Source organism: Crocuta crocuta, unplaced genomic scaffold, assembly GCF_008692635.1.
Source record: "Crocuta crocuta isolate KB4526 unplaced genomic scaffold, BGI_CrCroc_1.0 scaffold53, whole genome shotgun sequence".
In the NCBI taxonomy this organism is placed as follows: Eukaryota; Metazoa; Chordata; class Mammalia; order Carnivora; family Hyaenidae; genus Crocuta; species Crocuta crocuta.
Genome location: NW_027529432.1, coordinates 2504804 through 2515079, shown reverse-complemented (window position 1 = coordinate 2515079; position 10276 = coordinate 2504804). Strand labels below are relative to the sequence as shown.

At 45.3% G+C, this 10276-nt stretch overlaps 1 long non-coding RNA gene across 1 annotated transcript; it reads right to left on the bottom strand.

Moving 5' to 3' along the window:
• Positions 1-1309: 1309 nt before the first annotated feature.
• Positions 1310-8716, bottom strand: LOC144227971 (uncharacterized). The gene is made up of 2 exons (XR_013334078.1): positions 2061-8716; positions 1310-1393 (listed from the first exon to the last, which is right to left on the bottom strand). It is a non-coding gene; the product is annotated as an uncharacterized LOC144227971 (long non-coding RNA).
• Positions 8717-10276: the final 1560 nt, after the last annotated feature.

Genomic DNA, 10276 nt, shown 5'->3' with positions numbered 1-10276 from the left:
GTTTTAGAGACCCCCTTCCGCCACCCCAGTCCCAGGAGGATCAGGGTGATGAAATGCAAAACAGAAACCTGCAAGCAGAGCACTTGGTACAGCCCGAGGGGTATGTAAATGCCTGGGGTTCATCTATGGTCACAAGACCCACAGGACCCAGCCTCTTAACTTGGACGTAATCTTTGGGGGGGGGAGGGGGACTTCATGTCGGCCTCCTCTCCGTTCCCTTTTCGTTCTCAGAGGGTGCAAGTGGCTTCCGGCCTGCTTTCCTACCTTTCTGTCCCTGACTCCAGGTCTGGCCTTTACCTCTCCAGTCCTGGCCAACCGGAAGCCCGGCTCAGCACCAGGAACCGGCTGGCCCCTAACGCCAGGCCTTCCTCTCTTACTACTTTGCTCTCCCATGAAGTCTCGTGCTTGCAGAGGCTTCCAACTCTGGAAAATCGTGGAAGACCTTTCTCCAAAAGGCCCGAAGACGGCACCCAGGGGACCACTGTCCAGCTTCTCCCTGTCCTCTGCCTCTTATTTCAAGGGAAGAGGAAGTCCCTGTGTCCAGGGCCTGCAAGGTTGGGTGGGTTGGAGGTTGGTCTGCTGCTGACTCGGACATATTCATGCACTGAAGTAACAGCAACAGAGGGGAGGTGTTGAGACCAAGATCAAACCCCAGCCCCACCATGTTGGTTGGTAAAGGGACCCAAAGCCTGTTTTTCCATTAACATCTGAGTTGTAATGTATAATGAAAAAGAAATTCTGTCCACTGAGGCCCCTTCACTGGGCCGAATGTGGCTGTCAGGTGACCCAGGACGGGAGGCCTCTGCTGGGCGCATCTCCTATAGACTGGGGCCCCCCACTCTCCTAGGCCCGGCTGCGTGGAATGGTCCTCTCCCACCCCTTCAGGCAATAGTGAGGAGTGGGACAGCTCACGGGGACAAGCAGCCACTTAAGACGGTGAGGGGGTTTCACTGTGGTGCTGGGGAGGGTGGTATTCTTCATTGCAACTGAAAAGGGCAAACCACCTAGTATCCAGACCATTCCACAAACCAAGGCAACTGCAAGACCCAACCTATCAGGAGTAACCCGGGACTTCAGCCCACCACAGAGCTGGTTTTAATGAAATGCACAAGGTCCCTCAAGGCCTGCAAGTGTTAGTTCATCGGTTGTGGACTCTACACCACTTCCCCCAAGTGGGTCCCCTACTTGAAGATTACACTGGGCCGATCACCCTCACCAGCACTAAGGTGGACACACACCCCCAAGACGGCCCCCCATCTTCTCTCAGCTACCCAAACCCGTTTTGTTCATAGAAGAATCACACAGATGAAACGCTTTAATTATTTTTATTTAATGTGAAATGTTCAGTTTTCAACAGGGAGGTTTCTCCGTGTGCAAGATGCGTGGGAACTACCTGAAAATTAGGACAAGGAAGTTATTAGGATCCCACATAAATAAACGGATTTCAGTTTCTGCTGAATCCAACAAAGTCCGAATCTTCCACCTTCCCCAACCCAAAAGCCTAGAACATAGAAGGAAAATGAAAATCGTCCTGAAGACAGAGGTTAAGAGTCAAGCAAAGACGCCGCAGGGATTTGAACCCTGTCCTGGGAACCAGGAGTGCCAACCACCAGCATCTTTTGCTTTTTTTTTTTTAAGCTAGGAAAAGGCCAAAAAGCAAAACCTGAGAAAACAAAACTTTGTTTTCTCAGGAAAAGAAAAACCTTTGCAACCCTACTGGAGAGCACTGGAGAATCTGCTGCTGCTAAGATGCTAGCTTGGCCAAGTCTGTTATGTTCACCTGAAAAAGTCTTAGCAGAGAGGGTTTGCAATCCCACCCGACAGGCCTCCAAGACTAAATGCCAATCTTCAGCTGACAAGGCACTTTCCCACCCACACCAGTTGTCCACGTTACTACTCTCCACTCACTGGTTTCAGTGTTTGAATCCCTGGATAATGGGGTTACAGACTTAAAATACCTTCCAGCTTCTAACTGCGGTTTTAAGAACATTAACTATTTTGCAGGCAAACTAACGGCCTCTCCTCGAGTGCAACCCACCGGACACCTCAGCACCAGTTACCTTGAAACCGATTATGGATCATGGCCTGAAGGATCCAAGCTACTTGGCGGCATCGAGGTGAGGGGTGAAGGGTCTGCGCTAGGCCAAAGGCAGGGAGTGGCGATGTGGCAGAGAAGTCACTTGTGGGGAGACCTTGCTTTTTAACAGGCTTCTGGAAAAGCTAGGGAAAAGTGGTTGCCCGCTTTCCCCTTTCCCTCCCCTTCAACCATCACTTGAGGTTTGGGCTCTTTAATAAAAAGCTGCTATAAAAGCAGCACGATTAGAGGCCAGCCAGACAGGCCCAAGGGTACACGAGGTACTCCAAGCCTTCCTTTAGATGCTCCATTCCCGAAAAGAGCCTCAGAGCACGTCTGCCAGGGTGTGGAGGCGAGTCCTCGTTCCTAACAGAAGGCGGGATTACGAGGCCGACGCCATTTTTTATTGACCTTAGGGTACTAGCGCTCTGTTGTCTCTCTTGCCACAGGAAGGCTCCATGGTTGTCCTACTTTAAGCCTTCGGTGCCTTTAGGGAAGGGTACCTGAAAAATCTTAAAAAAAGGCTTAGCGCCCACCTCACCCCTCCACCCCCAGGCCAACAGCTTGCTCACATGCTATTTACTCCAGCATAAAGCTGAAAACTATTTAACGCTAAGTTATTTACTGGTCATGGATCAAGATTTGGTATGGAAGTAAATAGAGAAAAAAAGCTTGTTCACCTGTTGTCCTCATTTTGTCCCCTGGCGAATTTCAACTGGAAGCTCCTTCTCCATGTCTGGAGAAAACCATCTGAAAGAACTAGTGGTTCCCAATCCCCACACTTTAAATGGAATGTTTATTTAAAGTAAATAAGCTACTTTGTTTTCCTTACTGGTCTGGCTTCTCTGGCCCTTCGCATACGTCTGCTGTTCTGAATGTTCTGAATGTTCCTGCGTAAGAATTAAGACGAAGGGAGGGGAGAGAGAAACCCGCACAAAGACAATGCACTAAGACCGCTGAACTGATAAACATTTCCACTTGCCAGTTACATTTCTTGAAGACTGTTGCTGGTGTGGCACTTATTTCTTGTCACTGATTTTAAGGTTGCATCTGGAAAAGACTAAAGGCTTCAGTGCCCTCCCCACCACCCCCTACCAGAAGTGAACAAAAGGCATTTTACCTAAAGCAGCACAGCAAAAGGTACTTGACTTCAGTCACAAACATGAATGCTTAAAGCTGCAGAGATTTCCTCAACACTCAGCCTGTATCACTCAGCTGGATTTTCCTTCAACAATCACTACTCCAAGCATTGGGGGGGACACAACTTTGAATCATACTCCAGTCGTTTCACAATGCATTCTAATAGCAGCAGATCAGAACAGTACTGCATTACTTGCCAACACAACAGACAGACCTGAAGTCAAGACAACCGCATTCTCTGCATGGTCTGTAGAAAAAAAAAGCTAAAACAAGTAAGCCCCACCCCCTCCTCCCTTCCCTCCAAAAACAATGGGGGAAAAAAACTTTACTTGAGTATTATGCGGGGACACTGCAAGGTCTCACACACTCACTAGAACAGAAGGCAGAGCCAAGCGCTTATATGCAAGTCAAAATCCTGAACAGCTTCATGAAGGATGAAATGAAGCCTCTGCAAAGGAAAATTCTTTAAAAAACCCACATGCCCCCCCCATACCTATATGAAAAGCCAGTTGTGTAAACGTTGGCTAACACCCAATGAGATAAGCATTTAAAGGTTAACATGCAAAATTTGGAATGTGGACAGTATCTCATTCCTCTACCATGGTCAATATATAGACCCCTGACTTTCTGGAAACGGTGTTGGTGTAGTTACCTGTTATTCTGATAATAATCTCCCACCTGTCTAAGAGGTTATTTACTCCTTATTTAGAGGGCCTCTATTGCCATGTGCCTGGAATTATTAAATGCTCATCACTTTACGAAGGATAAAATGTTTTTCCTGCCTTAAAGTTAAATTCGTTCTTCCGCTCAATTCCTGATCTTGTCCATTAAAGAGTGTTTCGCAGACAAAGTTTCTGAAAGATTAAGAGAAGAATCCCCCCAAGATTGCCCAACACTAACTACAAACAAACAATACTTTATTTAAATGAGGAGACAGCTTTCTAAAAGCATACATTCTCTATATTAAAATGGTTTTATTTTGAACGATTTAATGTTTTCTGCACAACGTACATCACAACACAATTAAATTTTAGCAAGATTAACATCTGATTCTTGTTAACACATTATGCTGTCCTTTTCTAGGATTTAAGAGATTCAATGCTAAATACATTTTCTTAGTTTTATAGACGCCGCCTTATCATCAAGGCACCAACCTCAAGGCTTTTAGGAATTACTTGCCTGAGCGAGGTGTGCTATCCCATCACGGAAGCCACAGGTACAAGCCCTGTTTCGTTTTACGAAGGCTTGATGGGAAAATGCCTCACAATCCTGGAATCCCCAAGGGAAGGGATCAGGAGAAACAGCCAAGTTCAATACTCAAGACATCCACAGCTCTTACTTTTAATAAGCACTTATCCCTAACATGCAATACTGCAGATGCAAGTTAAACTTATCTGTTAACAGCTGCCTGCTGTTTTCTGCTCCCAGATGAAATGAAGCAACTCTTCTGATAAATGAAGAGAAACCTGTCTGAGGCAAACGAAAGATTGGCAAACAGCACAGCCTCCTCTCAATCCACTTGATCCCACTCTGAATTATTTCAGCTTCTTTTACTCCAGGATTAGCGTAGTTATTATTTTCATTTCATTTCTTTATTCTGCTTTTGTAAAAGCAGTATTTTGAGATGGACATTGATCTTCGTTGCATTTCTCATCAATTCATTATATTATTTCTCATCGATTCATTTTTGTGTATGGGTATAGCTTGATAGGCCAGAACTTTAAAATAGTAGATTCCATTAACTTTAAATTGGTAGTTTCATTTGGTTAAATTTTTTTTTTTTTTTTTTTTTGCATATGCAGACCATGCGTTCATCAGAAGTAAGGATCTCAAGGTTATGCTTTTTCCCCAATGGAGGTATGAAATAGAATCTTTTCTGCCTTTACTTATCATTCACCAAGGAGCTGTTCCCTCTCCATCTAGGCCATCATTTTGCCAGGCTGGTTATGACTCAGAAGAAGTTATCTGAAAAAAGTCTACAGAAAAAAAAAAGGTTTCCCCTCCCTCATCCACAAAAACCCACCCTCTTTATCAGTTATGATTAAAATACACAATTTACAATAATTTTGAAGCATACCTTAGCATCTTGTTTGCAGTCATACAAAGGGAAAATACTTTTCCTACACTATGAAAAAAACTTGCTTATACACAACTGAAAATGGAATCTTACTTGAGAATATAAAAGCTACCATCAGAAGAAATCCCTTCAGGATCATTAAGCCACTTCCTTTGCTCTGAAGCTCCTACAGTAGTATTAAGTTATATTAAATCACCTGAAAAAAATTCCAAAAGAGAACCACACACTACCATATCCAAACAACTTTAAGCCATTTTTGTAAGTTCCCAAAATTTCTAAGTCAGCCAGTGGGCTAGACCAACCCCCGGTCCTGTACTTTCCTTCCCCAAGCCCTACACTGTGAATCCAATGGATCTTCATGAACTTCCCCCACTGCCCAATTCAAAAATTGGGGGAAAACAAAAACTAGAAGATCGGGAGTTACTTGCCAACTTGATAGTTGAGATTTCTTTAGTTTTTCCATCCTAAGCATTTAAGTTCTCTGGCATGAATTATCTGAAATCATAAACTAAACAATTACCTAACCCCAACCCTCCCAAATCCCAACCATTAACAGGCCACTGCCAACTACCAATTGCCAAAAATTGCCCTCCCCTTAAATAAAAGGGATTTTAAAGGTCACATTACTTGACAACTTAACTTCAACATTTGGCCTAGTCAAGCTCTTCTGAAGTGCTCCTGAGAGGGCTGAATATGAACCAATGCACTGTGCTGTACCATTTCAGCTTCCAAGGAAAAAGGCAGCTCCAATCCCTGAAGGTGTTCGTGCCAACAGCATAGCAGTACAATCCTTCTCTAACCCAGTTTTGTCAATAGTACTATAGCATCTGTGGAAAATCTTAGAAAGAAAATTTTCTCCCCCACCCTCTTCCGTGTTAGGACCACCCCAAAATAACTAAATATAACAAATTTAAAGGGTTATGTATTAAAAATCTGACAAAGGGGTGGAAAAAGAGAGTAACTACCAGCCATTTCTCCAATGGACAGCTCCGCCACAGAACTCAAAAGTGAGAGCTGCTCGTGCTCTAGTTTCTAGAAACTGTAAACCTGTGGTGTTCTGATTATCCTGATACTGGATTTTCTTTTTTTCCTGTTACCTTGAGTCATTTGCCTTTGGGATTCTAGACAGACCTAAGGGGAAAAGAACTCAAAACATATTTTGCCCCCCCCATCCCCACAAAAAAACTTTCCCCCCAGAGTTACACACCCAAACTCCACATTTACAGAACTTTAATACAGGGTGAGGGAAGAAAAATAGGTCATCTATTCACAAAACTGAAATGCTTCATCACCCCAAACTAAAAATAAAAACTTCTTACAAAACTCGCCAAAATCTTGTCTCAAAGTTGTGCTATCAAATTCATTTAGTTCAAATTGGTTAAAAACAAAAAAAAACTTGCCATCTACCATTCCTCCGGGCCTTGGAAGTCTGCCCTCAAAAGCTTCAGACAAGATGCATGAGAAAACAAGCCTGAAAAAGAGAAACCTACAACACCCGGAAACGGCCTACACCCCCGTAATTCCCTTGGCGCTTAGGTACACAACTCCCCCGTTACCATTGGGAAAACAAATAAAAGTTACCATACTCCAGTTACAAAACACACGTTAGCCGACCTCACGGATTTTACCACACCACTCGCTCTCCCTGCGGCCTTGCACACTGGGATGCTTGCTCTCTAGGATCCTCTATCTATCCTCCACACCGCCTGCTCGCCGCCTCCGCGTGGTCACCGAGCCACAGCCGCCAAGCCGCTCGCTAGCTTCATCACCACAGCGCACTGGCTCCTCCTCCTTCCTGGAATCCTCTCTCCTAGCTTCACCTCCAAATCGTTAGGGCTCCTTCTTTCTTCCTAGCTTCCTTCACCAAACCGCACTGGCTCCCGGACTTCTCCTTCCTTCCTATCTTCACCACGAACTGCCGCTGGCTCCTCAGTCCTAGCTTCATCAAACACTGGTTCCTGGAATCCTGTCTGCTGCTCCTGTCTTCCTAGTTTCACTGAATCCACTTCTGCGTAGCACCTGGGTCAGCTGCCAATTACGCTAGTCCTCAGGATTTAAAATCATCTTAGCCCAAAGTCCATTGCAAAAACGTTAAGTTGTAAATTATTCTTGATCTTGAATTACTTCAGTTATGAAAGTTCGTTAAGTTTTCCAAAGGACACTAAACTATGTATTTAAGGCACTGAAATTTTTAGCTCTCCAAAAATATTCTACCTTGGTTCTTAAATAACTTCAGTCTTTTTAGTACCAAGGCCATTAAAAGGCGGTAATTTTGAACTGATTTCCCTTCTAGCTTCTGAATAATTCTTCTAAGTTGGTGCCGGTCTACAGGGGTCTTAACACCCTGGTCTTCTCAAATCTAGCTTCTGCACCACCAGAAATTAAATTCATGGACTTTTATAAGAAATTCTAATAATTTAATTTTCTCGGTTTTCCTTTTCTTGTACTTAATCCAATTTTTTGGCTTTAACCTTTTCTATCTTCTTTTTGTTGTCTATCTTCTATCCTTGTGTTCAATAGTTGTCCTAGTTTTTCATTTCCTACCCGAAATACTTTCCCTGACCGTATCTTCCACCTGGTTTCCAACTTCTGGTTTTCTCCTAAATTTGTAATCTGAGACCTTAGATGCCTTGGTTTTCTAGTTTGTCTACATTATTTTTCTTCTGCTTCCTCCCTTTGGACTTTTAATCTTTCTGTCTTCTAAAAGCCGAAATTTCTCTTCCAGTTTTCCTATCTTCTCTAAGTCTTTTCTTCACTTTCCTGTACTTGTCTTTTAAGTCTTCACCTTCCTGTACTTCTGTCTTCTGAGTTCTCCACTTCAGTTTTCTATGCTCTCCAAATTTGTCCTACCGCTCCCAATTAAGATTTGTCATCTTTAAGCAAATAATGCTTTAAGAACTAAGTTTCAAATGACGCAATCCTGCCTGCGCTACGAGTTAAGGCCTAAGGCCTATCTCTTAAGTCACCTTCAACTTAATCTTTTTAGAATCTTTTTAATTTTAACCACCTACAACTGGTGTTTTTAAAATAACGTTTAGGCCCTATTTAGATCGCTTACATTTTAACGTCTATCTAGACATCTGCTCTCCAATTCAAGGATTTTTTGAATCCCGGGCTTTGCAGTTCTTTCCTCAATTTTTAAAGCTTAGGTTTTCGCCACTGCATGAAGAAGCTTCATTTCTTAACCTCCGTCTTGTTCTAGAAAGATCTTTCCTCTCAAACTACAAGTCTTCATTATTTTCCCTACAGATCTTTTTAAGTTACTCTAAGAGTTTAAAGCTAAGCAATAGCTCACTAAGTATTAACACTGTTTACATTTCCTAGAGAATCGTATTAAATCCTATCTTTTTTTTAAGAGAAAAACTTATCTGCAATCTCCTCAGGCAAAGCCACCTGCCTCCCAAGCCGCCTCTGCGCTCGCTGCCTGAATGCCTGCCGCAGAGCTCCGGAGAGGCGTATTTATAGACGAAGGACGCCTCACAGCGCGATTTCAATAACCCTCCGCCGCCACTGTGAGGGAAGCAAAAATAGTCCCAGGGCAGGGTTAAAAATAGAATCTAGTTTTACAGGACTTTCCAGATTTTTCGTGACGGTTCACGCAACTTGATTAGAAACTCTGGACCCACACATATTTAAAACTTACTAGCAAGCACGTTTGAGCTGAAAATGTAGGCAAAACCAAAATTACACGGAAGTAGAACAAACAGCTCCCCCAAACCCACAGCCATTACTGGGGAGTTTTTCCGTAGCTGTAAAGACACCCTGTCCGGTTTTCTCAGGAGTACAGTAGGTACTATTCGGGGCTATTTGAAGGGAGGTTAAAATGGGTTTGCCGACGGCCTCCATTTTCATTATGTAACCCAGCATCAGCCTGGTAAAATGGCCGCAGCCATTTGCGGCAAGGTGTCCCTTTGTACCCCAAACAGCTTCGGGGCCTGCGGATTGGTGCTGATCGCCCTGTTATTGGAGAAGCCTGAGCGGCCCGGGTTATCTACTTAAGTCTACTAGATGTAGAAATCACTTCTAGAAAGGGTCTCTACTAGCCACAGTGTGTGGCTGGCCGTCTCCTTCAAAGAGCTGGCGAGTCAGCTTGGGGGGGGGGCGAGGTGCCGCTGATATCCGACGCATCGGGTGGGCTGGTGTTCNAGCCCCCCCCCCGCCCCCCCCCCCATTTTTGGTTGTTTTAGGTCATGCCTACACTTTGTTCTGTCCCAACAGGAACCGTTTCGAAGCTTCCAGGTTTCTCATTAAATCAAAATCCAAATCCGCTGTCAAAACCAAGTCTAATGTTTTGCCTTCAAAGACATCACGACCTTGGGCAGCCAGTTGGGAACATGTTCCTGAATATTCGTGAAGCTTCGCTCATGGGTTTGTTTTACTGTGTTTTAGAGTCTGTATGACCGCTAGCTTGGCTCTGGCCTCCGGCTTTTCTAAACCGTAAGTGCCGAGGATACAAAGGCTTTTCCCCCAGACCCAGAGCCTCCCCTTTCTGCAGGTTGAGTTTTGCTTTCAAAGCACCGCCTGGAGTTCCCCAACTAAAGGGAAAGCTAACTAAGCACTGCATCGCAAGGATCCTGGCGGAAACAAAACAAAACACCTTGGTTCCCGGGGGTGCAAAGGGGATGTGACTCGGGGCGAGGCGGCAGGATGTGGGAACAATGGCGCCGGGGGTTTCCACGCGGCTGCAGCGGCTGCGTGGAGAAGCAGGGGGCGAGGCGGGCTGTGGACGGGCACGTCTGCCCCGGCCCCGCTCAGCCAAGCTCCGCTCCGCGCCCAGGACCCTCGGGCCGTCGGGGCCACGGGGAGGACAGCGGGCACCAGCTCGTCCCGAAGGCCGAGCGGCCCGCGGCCCCAGAAAGGGGACAAAGGCTGGGGGAGGGGTGCCAGGCCGCAGCTCGGCACCCGCCCTGCGCAGGGATACGCGGACCGTGAGCCGCCGCCTCGCTTTGTGAGGCGTCGGCTCGCGGGCGGACACCGCTGGCTCG